This window comes from Neovison vison, chromosome 8, assembly GCF_020171115.1.
Source record: "Neovison vison isolate M4711 chromosome 8, ASM_NN_V1, whole genome shotgun sequence".
Classification (NCBI taxonomy): Eukaryota; Metazoa; Chordata; class Mammalia; order Carnivora; family Mustelidae; genus Neogale; species Neogale vison.
Window position 1 is genome coordinate 65,302,414 of NC_058098.1, and position 23,553 is coordinate 65,325,966.

Below are 23,553 nucleotides of genomic sequence, written 5' to 3' on the forward strand. Positions count from 1 at the left end.
TAGTTAACTCAAGTAAGAAATATTGGCATTTGGCTTCGAACACCATGGTTCCAAAATCTGCCTTTTTAACTGCTTAAAATAGAGCCTCTCTCTTCCTTTCCTGAGACAGTCTCATCACAGGTTCATCATGATCACCACTAAATAAAGGCTGCCCAACAAAGACCCTGATCCAAAAACCAACCAGACTGGCATCAAACTGTGAGCCATTCCCTATCATGATCAAGTGAAGCTTATCAATAGTCTACTGAATAGCTTTCCCACTGTCCACATGCTCTGAAGTAGACAGAGTCCTAAGCCAACAATAGCCTCCCACTTGGTATCCACTTCATGTGTCCAGTCTGAAATCTGTCCTTTTATGCCTTTATATCTCTAAGGTTCCCCCTGAAATGGAGTAAAATTTCTGCAGGCCCTTATCTGAATGCAGTGCTTTCTGTGGCTGTGTTCAGCTCTCCCTCACATACCACCAATCCTCCAGGACACCAAAATCCATGCCCTGCTCTGCTGCCTGACAGACAACTCAGGGGAAGGGTGCTTGTGCTCAGCCCATTGCTCTTAGACATTTCACCTTGGACTCAAATTTCTACCTCTTACTTGCCTTCAAACTACCTATGTAATCTTGACCAGCAAACCCAATCTATGTATTTTGGTTACTTAGCCATATCCCCAAACAAACCAACTTAAACTCATCTTAACTTGGCCTCTCCCCTTTTGTCTTTCAAAACTAGTGATTAGCATATTATATTCCAGATCTAGTCAGCATTATTTCCATTTCAGCAGAAAATTACAATACAGTACTTGGGCTTTGTAATCCTTCTGATATATAGAATCTACCAATGGAATGCACATTCTATGTTCTTTTGTTACATTTTGTTTTATTTGCGGGGAAGAGAGTGTGGGAGAAGGACACAGGGAGAGAAAGAATCTTAAGCAGACTCCACACCCAGTGTGAGGTTTGAGCTCACAACCCTGAGATCATGACCTGAGCCAAAATCAAGAGCTGGACACTTAGCCAATGGATCCACCCAGCCACCCCACACATTCTGTTTTAGCACATGTGAGCAATAACCTTTAACTACTGTGGAGGAAGTTTAGGTTTGAATCAAAAAAATATTAAAGGAGAAAGGCAAGATGGCAGAGAAGTAGCAGACTGAAATGACATCAGGTCACAGGAGTTCAACTAGATAGCTATCAAACCATTCTGAACACCTACAAACTCAACAGGAGATCAAAGAGAAGAAGAGCAGCAATTCTAGGAACAGAAAATCAACCATTTTCTGAAAAGTAGAATGTGCAGAGAAATGAATCTGAGGTGATCAGAAGATAGACTGTGGGGAAGGGCCTCGCTCCTGGCAAGTGGTGGAGCAACAGAGCACAAAATCCAAACTTTAAGAAGTCTGCTCCACAGAGGGACATCACTCCAGAGCAGCCAACTATATAAACCAATTAATAACAAAATCAAAGAAACACATAAACAATAATACAATAATAGTAGGGGACTTTAACACCCCCTTACTCAACTGCACAGATCATCCAAGCAAATAATCATCAAGGAAATAAAGGCCTTAAAGGATACACTGGACCAGATGGACATCACAGATATCTTCAGAACATTCCAACCAAAAGCAACAGAATAGACATTCTTCTCTAGTGCACATGGAACATTCTCCAGAGTATATCATATCCTGGGTCATAAATCAGGTCTCAATTGGTATCAAAAGATTGGGATCATTCCCTACGTATTTTCAGACCACAATGCTCTGAAGTTATAACTCAATCACAAGAGGAAATTTGTAAGGAACCCAAATACATGGAGACTAAACAGAATCCTTCTAAAGAATGAATGGGTCAACCAGGAAATTAAAGAAGAATTGAAAAAGTTCATGGAAACAAATGATAATGAAAATACAATGGTTCAAAATCTATGGCACACAGCAAAGGCAGTCCTGAGAGGAAAATATATAGTGATACAAGCCTTTCTCAAGAAACAAGAAAGGTCTCAAATACACAACCTAAGTGTACACCTAAAGGAGCTGGAGAAAGAACAACAAAGAAAGCCTAAACCCAGCAGGAGAAGAGAAATCATAAAGATCAGAGCAGAAACCAATGAAATAGAAACCAAAAAAAAACAATAGATCAAGTCAATGAAACTAGGAGCTGGTTTGCTGAAAGAATTAGTAAGATTGATAAACCCCTTACCAGACTTACCAAAACTAAAAGAGAAAGGACCCAAATTAATAAAATCATGAATAAAAGAGGAGAGATCACAACCAACACCAAAGACATACAATTATAAGAACATATCATAAGCAACTATATGCCAGCAAATTTGACAATCAGAAAGAAATGGATGCACTCCTAGAGACATATAAACTACCACAACTGAACCAGGGAGAAACAGAATGCCTGAACAGACCCATAACCAGTGAGGAGATTGAAGCAGTCATCAAAAATCTCCCAACAAAAAGAGCCCAGGGCCAGATGGATTCCCAGGGGAATTCTACCAAACATTTAAAGAAGAATTAATACCTATTCTCCTGAAACTGTTCCAAAAAATAGAAATGGAAAGAAAACTTCCAAACTCGTTTTATGAGGCATTACCTTGATCCCAAAACCAGACAAGGATCCCACCAAAAAAGAGAGTTACAGATAAATATCCTTGATGAACACACATGCGAAAATTCTCACCAAAATACTACCCAATAGGATCCAACAGTACATTAAAAGGATTATTCACCACGACCAAGTGGGATTTACTCCAGGGCTGCAAGGTTGGTTCAACTTCCACAAATCAATCAATGTGATACAATACATTAATAAAAGAACAAGAACCATATGAAACTCTCAATAGATGCTGAAAAAGCATTTGACAAAGTACAGCATCCTTTCCTGATCAAAACTCTTCAAAGTGTAGGGATAGAGGGTACATACCTCAATATCATCAAAACCATCTATGAAAAACCCACTGCAAATAACATTCTCAATGGAGAAAAACTGAGAGCTTTTCTGCTAAGGTCAGGAACAAGGCAGAGATGTCCATTATCACCACTGCTATTCAACATAGTACTGGAAGTCATAGCCTCAGCAATCAGACAACAGAAAGAAATTAAAGGTATCCTAATTGGCAAAGAAGAAGTCAAACTATCACTCTTTGTGGATGACATGATACTTTATGTGGAAAACCTAAAAGACTCCACTCCAAATCTGCTAGAACTTGTACAGGAATTCGGTAAAGTGTCAGGATATAAAATCAATGCACAGAAATCAGTTGCATTTCTTTACACCAACAACAAGACAGAAGAAAGAGAAATTAAGGAGTCAATCCCATTTACAATTGCACCCAAAACCATAAGAGACCTAGGAATAAACCTAACCAAAGAGGCAAAGAACCTGTACTCAGAAAACTATAAAGTACTCATGAAAGAAATTGAGGAAGACACAAAAACATGGAAAAATTTTTGTTCCATGCTCATGGATTGGAAGAACAAATATTGTGAAAATGTCTATGCCATCTAAAGCAACCTACACGTTTAATCCAATCCCTATCAAAATACCATCCTTTTTTTTTTTTCAAGGAAATGGAACAAAGAATCCTAAAACTTATATGGAGCCAGAAAAGATCTTGAATAGCTAGAGGCATATTGAAAAAGAAAGCCAAAGTTGGTGGCATCACAATTCCAGACTTCAAGCTCTATTACAACACTGTCATCATCAAGACAGTATGGCACTGGCACAAAAACAGATACATAGATCAAGGGAACAGAAGAGAGAGCCCAGAAATATAGCCTCAACTCTATGCTCAAATGATCTTCAACAAAGCAGGAAACAATGTCCAATGGAAAAGAGACAGTCTCTTCAACAAACGGTGTTGGGAAAATTGGACAGTCACATGCAGAAAAATGAAACTGGACCATTTCTTTACACTACACATGAAAATAGACCCTTGAGGGTGGAGGACCTCAATGTGAGGCAGGAATCCATCAAAATCCTTGAGGACAACACAGGGAGCAACCTCTTCGACCTCAGCCGCAGCAATTTCTTCCTAGGAACATCGCCAAATGAGGGGAAGCAAGAGCAAAAAAGAACTACTGGGACTTGATGAAGATCAAAAGATTTTGCACAGCAAAGGAAACAGTTAGCAAAACCAAAAGACAACTGACAGAATGGGAGAAGATATTCACAAACGACATATCAACTAAAGGGCTAGTATCCAAAATCTTGAAAGAACTTACCAAACTCAACCTCCAAAGAACAAAAAATCCAATCAAGAAATGGACAAATATGGGGCACCTGGGTGGCTCAGTGGGTTAAGCCTCTGCCTTCGGCTCAGGTCATGATCTCAGGGTCCTGGGATCAAGCCCCACATCGGGCTCTCTGCTCTGCCTGCCTCTCTGCCTACTTGTGATCTCTCTGTCAAATAAATAAAATATTTAAAAAAAAAAAAGAAATGGGCAGAGGACTTGAACAGACATTACTGCAAAGAAGACATCCAGATGGCCAACAGACACATGAAAAAGTACTCCACATCACTCAGCATCAGGGAAAGACAAATCAAAACCACAATGAGATACCACCTTACACCAGTCAGGATGGCTAAAATTAGCAAGACAGGAAATGACAGATGCTGGCGAGGATGCGGAGAAAGGAAACCCTCCTACACTGTTGGTGGGAATGCAAGCTGGTGCAACCATTCTGGACAACAGCATGGAGGTTCCTCAAAAAGTTGAAAATAGAGCTACCCTACGACCCAGCAATTGCACTACTGGGTATTTGCCCTAAAGAAACAAATGTAGTGATCTTAAGGGGCATGCGCACCCAAATGTTTATAGCAACAATCTCCACAATAGCCAAACTATGGAAAGAACCTAGATGTCCATCAAAAGATGAATGGATATGCTCTTGGATCGGAAGAATAAACATTGTTAAAATGTCTATACCGCCTAGAGCAATCTATACTTTTAATGCCATTCCAATCAAAATTAGACCAGTATTTTTCAAAGAGCTGGAGCAAATAATCCTAAAATTTGTATGGAATCAGAAGAGACCCTGAATCACTAAGGAAATGTTGAAAAACAAAAATAAAATGGGGGGCATCACATTACCTGATTTCAAGCTTTACTACAAAGCTGTGATCACCAAGACAGCATGGCATAAAAACAGACACATAGACCAGTGGAACAGAGTAGAAAGCCCAAATGTGGACCCTCAACTCTATGGTCAAATACTCTTTGACAAAACAGGAAAAAATATACAGTGGAAAAAAGATAGTCTCTTAAATAAATGGTGCTTGGAAAATTGGACATGTATATGTAGAAGAATGAAACTCGACCATTCTCCTACACTTTACGCAAAGATAAACTTAAAATGGATAACAGACCTCAACGTGAGACAGGAATCCATCAGAATCCTAGAGGAGAACATAGGCAGGAGCCTCTTTGATATCAGCCACAACTTCTTTCAAGATATGTCTCCAAAGGCAAAGGAAACAAAAGTGAAAATGAGCTCTTGGGACTTCATCAAAATCAAAAGCTTCTGCACAGCAAAGGAAACAGTCAAGAAAACAAAGAGGCAACCCACGGAATGGGAGAAGATATTTGCAAATGACAGTACAGACTAAAGGTTGATATCCAGGATCTATAAAGAACTTCTCAAACTCAACACACACAAAACAGACAATCATATCAAAAAATGGGCAGAAGATATGGACAGACACTTCTCCAATGAAGACATACAAATGGCTATCAGATACATGAAAAAATGTTCATCATCACTAGCCCTCAGGGAGATTCAAATGAAAACCACATTGAGATACCACCTTACACCAGTTAGAATGGCCAAAATTAGCAAGACAGGAAACATCATGTGTTGGAGGGCATGTGGAGAAAGGGGAACCCTCTTACACTGTTGGTGGGAATGCAAGTTGGTGCAGCCACTTTGGAAGACAGTGTGGTGATTCCTCAAGAAATTAAAAATAGAGCTTCCCTATGACCCTGCAATTGCACTCCTGGGTATTTACCCCAAAGATACAAATGTGAAAAGAAGGACCATCTGTACCCCAATGATTATAGCAGCAATGGCCATGGTCGCCAAACTGTGGAAAGAACCAAGATGCCCTTCAACGGATAAATGGATATAAGGAAGATGTGGTCCATATACACTATGGAGTATTATGCCTCCATCAGAAAGTATGAATACCCAACTTTTATAGCAACATGGACGGGACTGGAAGAGATTATGTTGCGTGAAATAAGTCAAGCAGAGAAAGCCAATTATCATATGGTTTCACTTATTTATGGAGCATAACAAATAACATGGAGGACAAGGGGAGATGGAGAGGAGAAGGGAGTGAGGGAAATTGGAAGGGGAGGTTAACCCTGAAAGACTATGGACATTGAAAAACAACCTGAAAGTTTTGAAGGGGCGGGGGTGGGGGGTTGGGAGAACCAGGTGTTGGGTATTGGGGAGGGCATGTATTGCATGGAGCACTGGGTGTAGTGCAAAAACAATGAATAAGGTTATGCTGAAAAGAAACTTTTTTTAAAAAAAGATGAATGGATAAAGAGTAGGTGGTATATATATACAATGGAATACTATGCAGCCATCAAAAGAAATGAAATCTTGCCATTTGCAATGACGTGGATGGAAGTAGAGGGTATTATGCTTAGCAAAATAAGTCAATCAGAGAAAGACAACCATCATATGATCTCTCTGATATGAGGAAGTAGAGATGCAATGTGGGGGGTTTGGATGGTAGGAAAAGAGTAAATGAAACAAGATGGGATCAGGAAGGAGACAAACCATAAGAGACTCGTAATCTCACAGAACAAACTGAGGGTTGATGGGGGAGGGGGGTAGGGAGAGGGTGGTGGGAAAAAAAAAATATATATATATATAATTTTCATATGACATATATATCACACTTATCCATTGATGGACAATTAGACTGTGCTCATGCCTTGACTTCTATAAATTATGTTGCAATGAGAATGGGAACCAGATATCTGTTTCAGATAATAATTTCATTTCCTTTGGATAAATGCCCAAAAGTAGGATTGCTGGATCATATGGTAGTTCTTTTTGTTTTTTCTTTTTTCCCAGTGATTGCAGAACTTTTTTTTATTTGTCTTGTTATTTAAATGAGAAGACTCCATGATAGTTCTATTTTTAATTTTTTGAGAGTCCTCGATACTGTTTTTCGTAATGGCTATAAACATCCTCACCAGCATTCATTATCTCTTGTCTTTCTGATAATAGGTATTTTAACAGACACAAAGTGATCGTTGTGGATTTGATTTGCATTTCCCTAATGATTGGTGAAGTTTAGCTCCTTTTCAGTACATATTGGCCATTTCTATGTCTTCTTTAGAAAAACATCTATTCGAGTCCTCTTGCCAGTATTCAGTTGTGAATTACTTGGGTTTTATTCTTTGTTTGGTTTTGTTTAGTGTTGTTCTTGTTGAGTTCTATCAGTTCCTTATATATTTTGGATAGTAACCCCCTAACAGATATACGTTTTGCAAATATTTTCTCCCATTCCATAGGTTGCCTTTGTATTTTGTTAATTGTTTCTTTTGCTGTGCAGAAGCTTTTTAATTTAGTATAGTCCCATTTATTGATTTGGGCTTTTGTTGCTTATGCTTTAGGTGTCGTATCCTAAATAGCATTGCCAAGACCAATGTCAAGGAGTTTTTTCTCTATTTTTTATAGGAATTTTATGGTTTCAGATCTGAGGTAAAAGCTTTTAATCCATTTCAAGGTAATTTTTGTGAGTGGTATAAGATAGGGGTCCAATCTCATTCTTTTGCATGTGGATATCAAGTTTTCTCTAAGCCATTTATTGAAAAGAATATACATTCCTTATTGAGTTCTTGGCTTCATTGTCAAATGTTAGTTAACCATATCTACATGAATTTATTTCCAGGCTCTCTATTCTGTTCCATTCATCTATGAATCTGTTTTTATGCCAATACAATACTGTTTTAATTACTATAGCTTTGTAAGAGTTTGAAATCATGAAATGTTCTTTCTTAGGATTGCTTTGTTTTTTTGTAGTCTTTTGTGGTTCCACGCAAATTTTAGGATTTCTTTTCCTACTTCTATGAAAAACTCCATCAAAATTTTGATAGAGATCATACTGAATCTATACATCACTTTAAATAAATGAACATTTTAACAGTATGAACTCTTCCAATCCATGAACATGGGATATGTTTCAATTTACTTTGTCTTCAATTTCTTTCATCAGTGTTTTTGCTATACAGAAATTTCACTTCCTTGGTTAAGTTTATTTGTATTTCATTGTTTTTGATGCTATTATACATGCGGTTGGTTTATTTTTCAGATAGCTCATTGTTAGTGTTTATAAATACAACTGATTTTTGTGTGTAGGTTTTGCCTCCTGAAATTTTATTGAATTTCTTAGAGTTTAACAGGTTTTTTGGTAGGGTCTTTAGGGTTTTCTTTATAAAAGATTATGTCATCTGCAAACAGATGGTTTTGCTTCTTCCTTTCCTATTTGGGTGGTTTTTATTTCTTTTTCTTTCCTGACTACTCTGGCTAGAGCTTTCAGTAATATGTGAAATAGTAGTGATGAGAGTTAACACCCTTTTCTTGGTCCTGATCTTAGAATAAAAGACTTTAGCTTTTCACCATTGAGTATATTAGATGTAGGCTTGTAATATATGGCCCTTATTATGTTGAGGTATGTTCCTTCTATATCCAGTATGTTGAATTTTTATCATGAAAGATGTATTGGAAGATGCAAATGCTTTTTTTTTCATCTATTGAGATGATTATGAAATTTTTATCTTTCATTTTATTAATGTGATTTATTACAATTTATCAATTGGCTTATGTTGAATCTCAGGGATGAGTCCCACTTGATCATGGTGTATTATCTTTTTATGTGCTGTTGAATTTAGTTTGCTAGTATTTTGTTGAAAATTTTTGCATGTATATTCATCAGGGATATTGGACTCTAGTTTTTTGTTTTGTTTTGTTTTTTTAACAGCTGTAGCTCTTTCCCTCCATTTTAGGCCTATCTTCTAGCTATTCCTAGCCTAAAGATCCTATTGGTTTTTCTGCCCACATATTTATAAATATTCCCAGGTTGGGATCCTGGCTAATACAAGTGCCCATGAGCTTAGTGTCTTTGAGAAAGAGTAAGATGAAGTGCCTGGTGAGGAGATAAGAAATGCAGTTAGAGAGGATGGGGCCAGATCATGATGGCTTTGAGGGTTGTGTTAAGTTTGGACTATGGTATTTTTTTTGAAATAGAAAGATACTGGATGGTTTTAACCAAAGGACAAAAAATATCCATCTAGACTTTTTATTTAAAATAGTTACTGGGGGGAATCCCTAGGGGGGATCAGTAGGTTGGGCGTCTGCCTTTGGCTCAGTTCATGATCTCAGGGTCCTGGGATCAAGCCCTATATTGGGATCCCTGCTCAGTGGGAAGTCTGCTTGTCTGTCTCCCTCTGCCCCTCACCCCTTCTGCTCTCTTTCTCACTCTGCTCTCTGTCTCTCAAATAAACAAATAAAATCTTTTTTAAAAATAAAATGCTATTGGGAATGCATGTGGGAAAAGTGGGAGCAAAAGGAACAATTAGGTGGTCTAATAGTGATTCAGGTGAGAAATAATAGTGCTCTGGATGAAGGTAATTATAGAGAAGGTGATGAGAAGTTGTTAGATTTAGGATAAAATTTGAAGATAGTACCAACTTCAAGGAACAACTTGGAATTTTTGATAAATTTATGTGGGGCATGCGGAAAGAAGAATCAAGGAAGACAGATTTTTGGTCAGAGTAACTGTGAATAATGAGACTGTTAACCAAGATGACAGAAGATTCAGGGGTAAACAGACTAAAAATCAGATAGGAGATTTACAGTTTTGTTTCATATATATTTGGAAAGATTTGCATTGTCTATTAGATACCCAAGAAGATGTGCTAATTTAGCAACTGGCTTAAGACCACCTACCAACTTTGGAATCACTGAAATTTGATTTTGAATCCTGACACCACTATTTTCTACCTGTTGATTGCTCTTTTTCCTGTTCTCGTGTTTGCCCCAGTGACATCCAGCCAGAAGATGGTGGAAGAGAGAATAAAGGATTTTTTTTTAAATGTTTTAACAGGGTAAACCATTAAATATGAATTCAAACCAATATGAGTGACTCACATTCCTTTGGATTGAAAAATCTAACTATAAGTGAGGTTGAGAAATGTTGTCTCACTGTGGACCCAGGAAAAAGAAATGAGTGTGGTGATTAGTTAACAGTCTCATTCAAATTCACCCTTCTTGTTACCAAATACCCATTTTTATCTTTCTCCCCACTCATAGAACACAGCCTCTCTCCCCACAGGTAAGAGCCCCAAAATCCCATCTAGTTACAGCTTCCAACTCTAAGCTGAGAATATCTGGATGAAATGTAGTCATCAGCAACAGGTTTGAATATGGTCCAACTTCCGAACCAAATGATAACATTTTTGACAGCCTATCCATACAATTTATAGTTACATAGAAGGCACAGGGCACTTCTATTTGGAAAGAGAAAAGAATAAGAATTGCAGAGCAATCATTGATACAGTAGTTGGTGAAATCCTACAGGGCAGGTATCAGGAAATCTCTCTGCTCTCACATTGCACAGAGTTCCTCCATTAGACTTAATTCTTCCCCCTTAGAAATGCCTTCTTGGACTGTCTTCCATAATCCCTAAATTCTTCCTTGTCAGTGACCACATCTGTGGACATGAAGGAATCATTCTATAAAAGGATTGACTGTGGGGGAAAAATTTAAGGATTCTGAAAGTGATGAAAATGGAAAATTCTTTAAGAACATTTTTACTCTGTCCTTCAGCCCATTTACAAAACAGCATTGTAATCTCTGAGAGTGACTCAACTGAATTCTCAGCATAGTTGTGATGTGATAACTGGTTATTTTGTTTTGTTTTTTTTTTTTTGGCCCTAAATCCAATAACAACTCAGAACAAAGGTCCTTCAGTCAGACTGACCAAAGCCCAAATAGATGAGTCCCAGAATTAGAACTGATAAAAGAGATATTTCAAAGGGATCACACTGAACCAGAAGTGGGAAAGAGTTATCACAAATGTACCATCTACTTCTGTATTATAGTTGTGCTCATCAAACACCGATTTTATATCAGCAATAATTTGTAAGCTGTATTAAATAAGATTTTAAGGCTTATAAAATTCAGAATATATAAAATTTAGAAAAGCCTTCTCACTTTTCTTATTTATGGCACCTTAAAATACTAGTGTATCTTAACAATTACTTAGCTCATTTGACTGGCATATGGTTGTATTCCTACCAAACTATGAAAGCACATACAATATAAATTAAATAATGACCAATTATTTTGCAAAATAAGTAAGACCTTTTTATAACTCTTAACAAATACATAATATTTTAAAATTATTCATAAAATGTACCTATGTTTAGAATCATAGACTGGTTACAACTGTAAGAGACTATATAAGCTACTCAGTTCATATTTTCATCTTATACTTAGTCCCATAATATGTTATCTTTTAGGTAGAATAGTACCACCAAACTCTTCATCTAGAAATACATTTATTTGAGGAATTATAAAAAGACACATCGTTGTTATAAATTAGATCCAAATATATGCATCATAAAAGACAATTCGTTTTTTATGTTCATAAGGCACAAATATTGGTTAATTAAAGCATTCAGATATTTGAATGTCTTTGAAGCATCAGATAAAGACTTAGAAACTTTTAGGTGAACAAACATAAATGATATTTATGATATCATGTGGGTCTATGTGCAAAAGAAGAACTGAACCATAGCAGTAATTTGTTGATTTTGAGCATGTCGGTGGATCAGCTAGGTTCAGCACGCAACTTATTTGGCATTATTATACCAATCACAAAAATAGTGAAAAGGAAGAGAAAATATAGCTGTGCTCAATTCCATGTGACCCATTGCCACCTGAAATACAGGTGAACCATCTACTTCAGCCATTTACAGACACTTAAAATGTCACTGATAGATTCCATTTAAAAACTAGAGATTTCTACCAGACGGCAGGGTAGGAAGATCCTGAACTCTCCTCAGACATACCAAACCTATAGCAGCATATGCATCAATTCTCTCTGAAAAATAAATTTGCAAAATAGATGAACTGCTTCTCCATAACAAAGGATAAAAAGACCACACTGAGATTGGTAGAAGAGGGAAAGACATGGTCTGGCCATAAACTTCACTTCCAGTGAAGTAACACACAATAGGGAGGCATCTCACTAGTTCAGAACTTGTCCCAGAAGAGCAAGAAGTTGGTATACCCCAACCCCTGGCACCTGCACCAAAGGTATAAGCCCCAAAAATGTGTGGATTAGGTAACCTATGGGACTGATGTCCAAGGGACCAATGTGCTAGAGGAAATGGAGTGTCCGCTTTCAAAAGGTTCACATGCAGACTCACTGGCCATGAAGCCAATGATAAAAAACAGCACTTTGAAAAGTACCTACATAAAATCCAGAGGAAGATGGAGATAGGAGGATGCTGAGCTCACCTCCTCCCACAGACACTCCAAGGTCTGGGCAACTCATTCTGAAAATGACCCAGAGACTGACAGACTAGACCTTCAACAGTTAATTGTAGAAAAGAGGCCCCACTGAAAAGAGTAGGTGGAGCAGAGATCCACTGGGAATCAAACTCCAAATGAGACTAACCACAGTTGAGAAGGGAGAAGATCAGACCCCACACCCGGTACTCCAGGTACTGTGGACCCACAGAGAGATGAGTCCCCATAACATTTAGCTTTGAAAATTCATAGACCTTGGGACCACTGGGTGGCTCAGTCAGTTAAGCATCTGCCTTTGGTTCAGGTCATGATCCCAGGGTCCTTGGATGGAGTCTCATGTCAGGATCCCTGCTCTATGGGGAGGCTGCTTCTCCCTCTGTCTCTGCCTTTCCCCCTGCTTGTGCTCTGTCTCCCTCTTTCTCTCTCTCTCAATCTCTCTCTGATAAGTAAGTAAAATCTTTTTTAAAATTTTCTTAAAGGACTATTAAACAAAAGAAAATTGATTAGGCTTAACTTCACAAATTTTTAAAAAACAGTGGGGCTTAACTCCAAGTACGTTAAAAATCAGCAGTTCTACCATAAGAGAGTTGGCGGGTAATAGGAAATAATCCTTGCCCTTAAAGAGCCAATATAATAACTAATCCTTGCCCTTAAAGAGCCAATATAATAACTAATCCTGCAGAAACACAACATAGAAGTGGTAGTTTGAACACTGACTGGGGCATATATATATGTGAAAGAAATTCATTTACTAATCTCAGAATGCACACTGGAGGAACAGGGATCTTCAGGAGACTTCAAGTACAAAACTGTTGGAGGATACAATTTCTCTTCCCCTCCCACAACCTAGATAATCAGACATTTGCAGGAACCAGCATGAACACTTCACCTATCTTGATACACTGTGTGCTCCCTCCCCAGGTTCCCCAGCCATCCTGTCCCATACAACCTGACAGCCTCCACAAGAGGCCCTCCAAAGCAGCCCCTGCCCTTGCCACACCTGGCAAGCAGCCCCAGCAGTGACTAGTGTCACTTCAAAGGGACTCTTGTCCCAGAGAGAGGGAGAAATAACCTCACACACCAGGACACCTGTAGTTCCAACAGGAAAGCCTCTTACCTGGTTGAGCAGATTAGTGCCCAGGAGGCTGTGGCAAAGGAACTGAGTGCAGACATCTAATCTGATTGCCAGCTCTGCTCACCAACAAAAACCCCTCAAGAGGCCACATAGGGAGAGCCCTCTCAGTAGTGAAATTGAAGCTGTGGCAGACAGACAGCTAGACTGACTGCTGACACCACATACCTGTAAGCCAAAGGCCACCTCAGATAGGCACCCCAACAGTGCAGAGGCCCAAACCTGCCCAGTGCGCCTTGCAGGTCACTGCAGCCAAGTGGACTGAAGGCAAAGATGGCTTAGTCATAACATTAAGGCTCATGTCATCTACAGAGGAAATGCTCCTGGAGTGGTAGGTTCTGGTGACTAGAGGACATTGTGCTACAGAACACCAAAGACCTCTTCTACACAAGACCACTCCTTCCTATACCAGGAGACATAGCTGAACCTATTATATAAAAACAAACACAGAGTTAGAAAAAAATGAGGAGATAGGAATATGTCCCAGATGAAAGAACAGGACAAAATCATAGCAAAAGAGTAGAATGAAACAGAGATAAGCAGTATGCCTGATAAAGAATTCAAAGTGATAGTTATAAAGATACTCACTGGATTTGGGAAAAGAATGGAGGATCTCAGTGAAACCTTCAACAAAGAGATAGAAAATGTACAAAGGGACTAGTCAAAGATGAATAATTCAAAAATAGAAATAAAAACACACTAGAGGGAATCAGCAGCAAATTATAAAATGCAGAGGAATGGACCAGCAATCTGGAAAACAGAATAATGGAAAGCAACCAAGCTGAACAACAAAAAGAAAAAATAATAATAAATGAGAATAGAGTAAGAGAACATCATCATGGTATTCTCATTGTAGGGATACCAGGAGAAGAGAGAGAGAATTATCCCAGTCATGCTTATGTGATAGCCTAAATAAGAGCAGCAATCTATAGCCCATACACCAAAATCCACTCCACCACTTCTTCTTGTAAATAAAGTTTTATTGGAACACAGCCATGTTCATTTCTTTACGTGTTGTCTCTACAACAGTATAGTAATTGTGACAGAGACCCTATGGCCCCAAAAGCCTATTTTGGACCCTTATCTGGATCTTTATAGTTTGCTTTCTGAAATAGAAAAGAATTAAAATTACTGGTGGAATTTTGATCAGAATGGCATTAAAGGGGTGCCTAGGTGGCTCAGTGGGTTAAGCCTCTGCCTTCGGCTCAGGGCATGATCCCAGGGTCCTGGGATCGAGCCCCGCATCGGGCTCTCTGCTCTGCAGGGAGCCTGCTTCCTCCTCTCTCTCTACCTGCCTCTCTGCCTACTTGTGATCTCTGTCAGATAAATAAAGAAAAAATCTTTAAAAAAAAAAGAATGGCATTAAAAGTATAGATTGCTCTAGGCAGTATAGACATTTTAATAATGTTTATTCTTCTGATCCAAGACATCTTTTTGTGTCTTCTTCAATTTCTTTCATGAGTGATCTGTAGTTCCTCAAATACAGATCCTTTACCTCTTTGGTTAGGTTTATTCCCAGGTATCCTATGGTTCTTGGTGCTATAGTAAATGGAATCGATTCCCTAATTTCCCTTTCTGTATTTTCATTGTTAGTGTATAAGAAAGCCACTGATTTCTGCACATTGACTTTGTATCCTGCCACGTTGCTGAATTGCTGTAAGAGTTCTAGTAGTTTGGGGGTGGAGTTTTTTTGGGTTTTCCATATAAAGAATCATGTCATCTGCAAAGAGAGAGAGTTCGACTTCTTCATTGCCAATTTGGATACCTTTTATTTCTCTTTGCTGTCTGATTGCTGTTGCTAGGACTTCTAATATTATGTTGAACAAGAGTGGTGAGAGTGGGCATCCTTGTCGTGTTCCTGATCTCAATGGGAAGGCTGCAAGCTTTTTCCCATTGAGGATGATATTTGCTGTGGGTCTCTCCTAGATAGATTTTATGAAGTTCAGGAATGTTCCCTCTATCCCTATACTTTGAAGCATTTTAATCAGGAACGGATGCTGGATTTTGTCAAATGCTTTTTCTGCATAGATTGAGAGGACCATGTGGTTCTTCTCTCTTCTCATATTAATTTGTTCTATCACATTGATTGATTTGCAAATGTTGAACCATCCTTGTAGCCCAGGGATGAATCCCACCTGGTCATGGTGGATAATCTTTTTAATGTGCTGTTGGATCCTGTTTGCTAGAATCTTGTTGAGAATCTTAGCATCCATATTCATCAGTGATATTGGTCTGAAATTCTCCTTTTCAGTAGGGTCTTTGCCTGGTTTGGGGATCAGGGTAATGCTGGCTTCATAGAAAGAGTCTGGAAGTTTTCCTTCTGCTTCAATTGTCTGAAATAGCTTCAGGAGTATAGGTGTTATTTCTTCTTTGAAAGTTTGGTAGAATTCCCCAGGGAATCTGTCAGGTTTTGGGCTCTTGTTTTTTGGGAGGTTTTTGATACTAGATATCAGTCTATTCAGGTTGTCAATTTCTTCCTGGTTCAATTTTGGGAGTTTATAGTTTTCCAGGAATGCATCCATTTCATCTAGGTTGCTTAGCTTATTGGCATATAACTGTTGATAATAACTTCTGATGATTGTTTCTACTTCCTTGGTGTTAGTTGTGATCTCTCCCTTTTCATTCATAATTTTATGAATTTGGGCTTTCTCTCTTTTCTTTTGGATTAGTGTGGCCAATAGTTTATGGATCTTATTGATTCTTTCAAAAAACCAGCTTCTAGTTTCATTGATACATTCTACTGTATCTCTGGTTTCTACCTCATTGATCTCAGCTCTAATCTAAAATCCCACCGGTATTCTTCAAACAGCAGGAGCAAATAATCCAAAAATCTGTATGGAATCAGAAGAGACCCCGAATCACTAAGGAAATGTTGAAAAACAAAAATAAAATGGGGGGCATCATGTTACCTGATTTCAAGTTTTACTACAAAGCTGTGATCACCAAGACAGCATGGTACTGGCATAAAAACAGACACATAGACCAGTGGAACAGAGTAGAGAGCCCAGATATGGACCCACAACTCTATGGGCAAATAATCTTCGACAAAACAGGAAAAAATATACAGTGGAAAAAAGACAGTCTCTTCAATAAATGGTGCTGGGAAAATTGGACAGCTATATGTAGAAGAATGAAACTCGACCATTCTCTTACACCGTATGCAAAGATAAACTCAAAATGGATAAAAGATCTCAATGTGAGACAGGAATCCATCAGAATCCTAGAGGAGAACATAGGCAGTAATCTCTTCAACATCAGCCACAGCAACTTCTTCCAAGATATGTCTCCAAAGGCTAAGGAAACAAAAGCAAAAATAAACTTTTGGGACTTCATCAAAATCAAAAGCTTCTGCACAGCAAAGGAAACAGTCAAGAAAACAAAGAGGCAACCCACGGAATGGGAGAAGATATTTGCAAATGACAGTACAGACTAAAGGTTGATATCCAGGATCTATAAAGAACTCAAACTCAACACACACAAAACAGACAATCATATCAAAAAATGGGCAGAAGATATGGACAGACACTTCTCCAATGAAGACATACAAATGGCTATCAGATACATGAAAAAATGTTCATCATCACTAGCCCTCAGGGAGATTCAAATGAAAACCACATTGAGATACCACCTTACACCAGTTAGAATGGCCAAAATTAGCAAGACAGGAAACAACATGTGTTGGAGGGGATGTGGAGAAAGGGGAACCCTCTTACACTGTTGGTGGGAATGCAAGCTGGTGCAGCCTCTTTGGAGAACAGTGTGGAGATTCCTCAAGAAATTAAAAATAGAGCTTCCCTATGACCCTGCAATTGCACTCCTGGGTATTTACCCCAAACATACAGATGTCATGAAAAGAAGGGCCATCTGTACCCCAATGATTACAGCAGCAATGGCCACGGTCACCAAACTGTGGAAAGAACCAAAATGTCCTTCAACGGACAAATGGATAAGGAAGATGTGGTCCGTATACACTATGGAGTATTATGCCTCCATCAGAAAGGATGAATACCCAACTTTTATAGCAACATGGACGGGACTGGAAGAGATTATGCTGAGTGAAATCAGACAAGCAGAGAGAGTCAATTATCATATGGTTTCACTTATTTGTAGAGCATAACAAATAGCATGGAGGACATGGGGAGTTAGAGAGGAGAAGGGAGTTGGGGGAAATTAGAAGGGGAGGTGAACCATGAGTGACTATGGACTCTGAAAAACAATCTGAGGGTTTTGAAGGGGTGTGGGGTGGGAGGTCGGGGTACCAGGTGGTGGGTATTATAGAGGGCAGGGATTGCATGGAGCACTGGGTGTGGTGCAAAAATAATGAATACTGTTATGCTGAAAATAAATAAAAAATAAATTTTAAAAAAAGGGAAAGAATTAAAAGTCACTATTTTTAATCTTTGAGATGGGAAAAGAAAAAAGAAACATCTGTCTGCAAGTATTTCCAAGATATCATACCCAAGAGGGGACCTGGAGGCAAGTAACTTCAGTTATGGATCCTGAAACTTCAAAGAAGCCTTGAAGGAGTTTCACGCCCAGACACCCTCTTTCCCCTCCATGAACTAAAAGCCCAATTCCCCACCTCTGTTTGTGTTCCTAGGATCAGATTCTGAATTTGCCTTACATCTGAATAAACCAATGTTCTTAATCTGCTCCCCTATAAAATCTTTAATAATTGCTACACAGAGCAACTGACACGGTTAATCTCACTGATCATAAGACACAATGATTAGCTCCTATTCTGTGCCCAATAATATTTACTCAATAAGCCCCACAGTCCTACTGAAAGGTCTACGCTCTGAACTGCTAATAAAATACCAGCCACTTGGGGGTGATATGGTGTGTGGAATCAACTTTAGTCCATATTTTTAGGCCATCTTTTGGCTACCAAATAAGGTCTTCATCTAAAATGCAAGATTAATTAGTAGCTCAGATATTTTGGAGCCCTCTGCTGGTTGTTTTTGTAGTCACTTAGAAGCATGGAAAGACGCAAATTCTGACTATATAAATCAATCTGCTATCTTTACCAGGTTCACAGAGGTCCTGTGACATCCATCCTACCAAGTGGCAGGTTACACACGCAGTGGCCAGGACTGAAAACAGTCTATATACATGGAAAAAAATGGGATTTGATACAAGGCAATCGGTATTCTCTGGCCCGCACATCTATCCATCACTTCTTCCATATCTACTTCTTTCATGGACCCTCAGTGTTAAAATCAGAAAAGCCAGGTTGTTGTTAACAAGTTTTGTCACTAAATAGTATCCACTTATCTACCTCACTGTTAAGTTTTTATTTGATCACAAGAAATACTCAGTATGTTTCAACATAAGTTTCATAAATTAAATAATGCATTCATTCTTTCAACAAATAAGCATTAACATTCCTACACTATTCCCCAGGCACAGGAAACAGAGTGATGAACAAGAATACGTCTTGATCTTAGGGACTCCTCCATTCAGGTAGTAGACATTAAACAAATAAACCAATAAATACAATTTCAAGAAGTGGTAAGTGTCATGAAGAAAATAAAGCAGGATACAGGGCAAATATCATTTTAGTGAAAATGGTTACAGAAGGGATCTCCAAAGAGAATGACGAGAAATTAAGTGCAAATAAGGGTGGAAAGCATTAAAAATAAGGCTGAAGACTACTGGGTATTTACCCCAAAGATACAGATGTTGTGAAAAGAAGGGCCATCTGGACCCCAATGTTTATAGCAGCAATGGCCATGGTCGCCAAACTGTGGAAAGAACTAAGATGCCCTTCAATGGACGAATGGATAAGGAAGATGTGGTCTATATACACTATGGAGTATTATGCCTCTATCAGAAAGGATGAATACCCAACTTATGTAGCAACATGGACGGGACTGGAAGAGATTATGCTGAGTGAAATCAGTCAAGCAGAGAGAGTCAAATATCATATGGTTTCACTTATTTGTGGAGAATAAGAAATAACATGGAGGACAAGGGGAGATGGAGAGGAGAAGGGAGTTGAGGGAAGTTGGAAGGGGAGGCAAATCATGAGAGACTATGGACTCTGAAAAACAACCTGAGGGTTTTGAAGGGGGTGGGGGGTGGGAGGTTGGGGGAGCCAGGTGATGGGTATTAAGGAGGGCACATATTTCATGGAGCACTGGGTGTGGTGCAAAAATCAATGAATACTGTTATGCTGAAAAGAAATTTTTAAAAAAAGAAAAAAAATAAGGCTGAAGTTATGGATAGTACAATGGGAAGGAGTTTGAATTTTATTTTAAACATGCTAAAAAGCCATCAGAATATTTGGAGCAGGAAAATGACAACTGACTTGCACGTTAAAAGTATTATTCTGGAGGGAATGGCAAAATGGCTGAAGAGTAGGGGAACTGATTTCATCTGGTCCCTTGAATTTAGTTAGGTAACTATCAAACCACTCTAAACACCTACAACTTCAACCTGAGATATAAGAAAATAATTGCTGGAATTCTACAAATAAAAAAACAACCACTCTTTGCAAGGAATGAGGTGCAGAGAAGTGAATCTGAGGGTATATATCAGAAGTCAAATGGCAGGGGGTGGGAGCATCTAAAAGCTACAAGCATAAAGTGATATAGCCCTCAAGTTCAAAATCAGAACTTTTTGAAATCTGCTCTAGTAGGGCATCCCTGCCTGAAAGGTGCTCAGGTAGTGAAGCAGAGCAGAATCCTAGGTGGGACAGTGTGTCTCAGGATCCCTGGGTTCTCAGAAAGAATGGAATGCTTGAACTGGTAGAATCCCCAAGCATTGGAGCAGGGAAACTGGCTATGGTCAGCGAGTCCAGGAGGGGGATCTCAGCTTGGTTTGCCATAAACCACAAACCATAGCAGGACTGGGCAACCACTCTCCATGCGGGGGCCCTGCAAAGGGCAGAAATGCCACAACCCTCCACATTCCCCTGGGAGAAATGGCACCGAGGTTATCACAGGAGGCTGCAGAGTTTGGGGCATGTCTCTTGGACATCATTGCCTATTTTCTTCCCCAGATCAGGGAAGTTCTCAGCTATGATTTGCTCGAATACACCTACCATCTGGTCTCTCTTTCTCTCTTCAGCGTCAAGCACCCAATAATTATTTATTCATTTAGTTGTTCTCCATGCAATTAACAAAAATCTGATAATTTTTAGTAATCTACTCAAGTTTACAAATGCATAGCATCTCTAGCTAGTGCACTAATGTCACTGCATCCTTATCTTTAGAGCAGAGCCCTGGCCATGATAAATGGACAAAAAAGTGAAGCCAGAAGACTGCCTCTTGTGCTTTTGGGGGAACTTGCCTTTCTAAAGCAAATCTCTGTGTCCATTTTGGTGACTAGAAACTAAATTGTCTCTGGTTCCAAGGCTCAGACATCCCACCCTCCAAGGAAGATGCACCCACCCCACACCAAACCCTGCCATTTATGAAAAACAAGGCTATCTTCAGCTATAGCTTTGAGGGGGAAACTCTCTGGGCCTGCCTCAGCTCCAGCAATCTTATTAATGATCCACCAACTGCCCTCAGCCTATTCTTACCGACTCCTTCCTCCTCCTTCCAAGGTTTTTTTTTTTTTTTTTTAAGATTTTATTTATTTATTTGACAGAGAGAGAAATCACAACTGGACATAAAGGTGGGGGGGGCGTGGGAGGGGGAGCAGGCTCCCTGCCAAGCAGAAGGCACAATGTGGGGCTTGATCCCAGAACCCTGGGATCATGACCTGAGCCGAAGGCAGAGGCTTAACCCACTGAGCCACCCAGGAGCCCCATCCTCCCAAAGTTCTTTTAAGAAAATCAACTTTTCAATAGTCCTCCCCCACTATATTGTTTTTAATATCTTTGCTTTTGCCAAAACTCCAATCCTTTCCTTTATATCTTCCAGTCATCCCTCCTTGTTTCTCTTTTTACCAATAGAATGTGCTTGGTTTCCCTACTGTTAATCAAGGCAAGATCTGGAAAGGAGTAGAGAGGTGAACTGAGTCAGTTAGCTATCTTGAATCAGGTAGCTGTTCAGCATTTAAACACACTAAAGTCCCTTTTGTTTAAAAAACACCTAGATTTGACTTTTAAAATAGTTGACTGCCTGCACCTTCTTTTTTTTTTTTTAATTTTCAGCATAACAGTATTCATTGTTTTTGCACCACACCCAGTGCTCCATGCAATCCCTGCCCTCTATAATACCCACCATGTGGTACCCCAACCTCCCACCCCTCACCACTTCAAACCCCTCAGATTGTTTTTCAGAGTCCATAGTCTCTCATGGTTCACCTCCCCTTCCAATTTCCCCCAACTCCCCTCTCCTCTCTAACTCCCCTTGTCCTCCATGCTCTTTGTTATGCTCCACAAATAAGTGAAACCAATATGATAATTGACTCTCTCTGCTTGTCTGATTTCACTCAGCATAATCTCTTCCAGTCCCGTCCATGTTGCTACAAAAGTTGGGTATTCATCCTTTCTGATGGAGGCATAATACTCCATAGTGTATATGGACCACATCTTCCTTATCCATTTGTCCATTAAAGGGCATCTTAGTTCTTTCCACAGTTTGACGACCGTGGCCATTGCTGTTATAAACATTGGGGTCCAGATGGCCCTCCTTTTCACTACATCTATGTCTTTGGGGTAAATACCCAGGAGTGCAATTTGCCTGCACCTTCTTAATTCTCTTCCCTTCCCTTCTCATGACAAATGCAGTCAGGCTTCTGTCCCCAGAAGTCCACCAAAAGTGTTACTGCCAAGGTCACCCAGGGACCTCTTGCCATTAAATCCAATGGATACTTTTAATGCCTGATTTCTCTGAAGCATTTGACAGTGTAACCATCATCACCTTCTTGAAATGCTCTCATCTGTCAGCTTCTCTAATAACAAACATTCCAGATTTCTCCTCCCACCTTTCTTTTTTCTTTTCTTTTTTAGATATTATTTATTTATTTGACAGACAGAGATCACAAGTAGGCAGAGAGGCAGGCAGAGAGGAGGAAGCAGGCTCCCTGCCAGGCAGAGAGCCTGATGTGGGGCTCGATCCCAGGACCCCAGGATCATGACCTGAGCCAAAGGCAGAGGCTAACCCACTGAGCCACCCAGGCATCCTATCCTCCCACTTTTCTTAGAGTACTTTCTCATCTGTTCTCATCCTCTTCTTCAGCGATTCTAAACTCTCTCCTCTTTTTCACCCACTCACTCCCTGGATTATCTGACCCTCATTCTCTCCAGTGGCACTTGGATATGTGTATTCAGGTGAAATCTTATTCTTGAGCACATCAGTCTACCATTGGATATCCTATTGGCACCTCAAGTTCAACTTACACAAAACTGAGCCCATGACCTTCCTCCACTAAATCTATTTTTTTCTGGTTTCTTATTTCATCAAATAGCTCACCACACTCCCAACTTCCAAGGCCAGACACCCACATTTCATCCTAAACTTCTTCCTTCATTCCCCATAACATCACTAACACATTGCCACCTTGATATTTCTTAAATCCTCCTGCTTCCTTCCATCCCCAATGAACATTGCTGACATTGTTGGTTCCATACCCAACCACTATGCCAGTTCCACCCCTTTGCCATGCACTGCATGTGCCTCAAGGGAAATTGATCTCACCCCTTGCTCCAGTAGCTAGTCTGATTAGTTAAATATAATCCCATTCCCCTCAGCAGTGATTAGTTTAGGAATTAGCATAGAATATATTGTGGCCATGCAGAGGTTTGCAGAGAATTTTGATTTGCAGGAAATTTCTCACTCGTCTCAGATGCTTCAAGAATTTATCTTCTCAGGGACACCTGGGTGGCTCAGTGGGTTAAAGTCTCTGCCTTCAGCTCAGGTCATGATCCCGGGGTCCTGGGATCAAGCCCCACATTGGGCTCT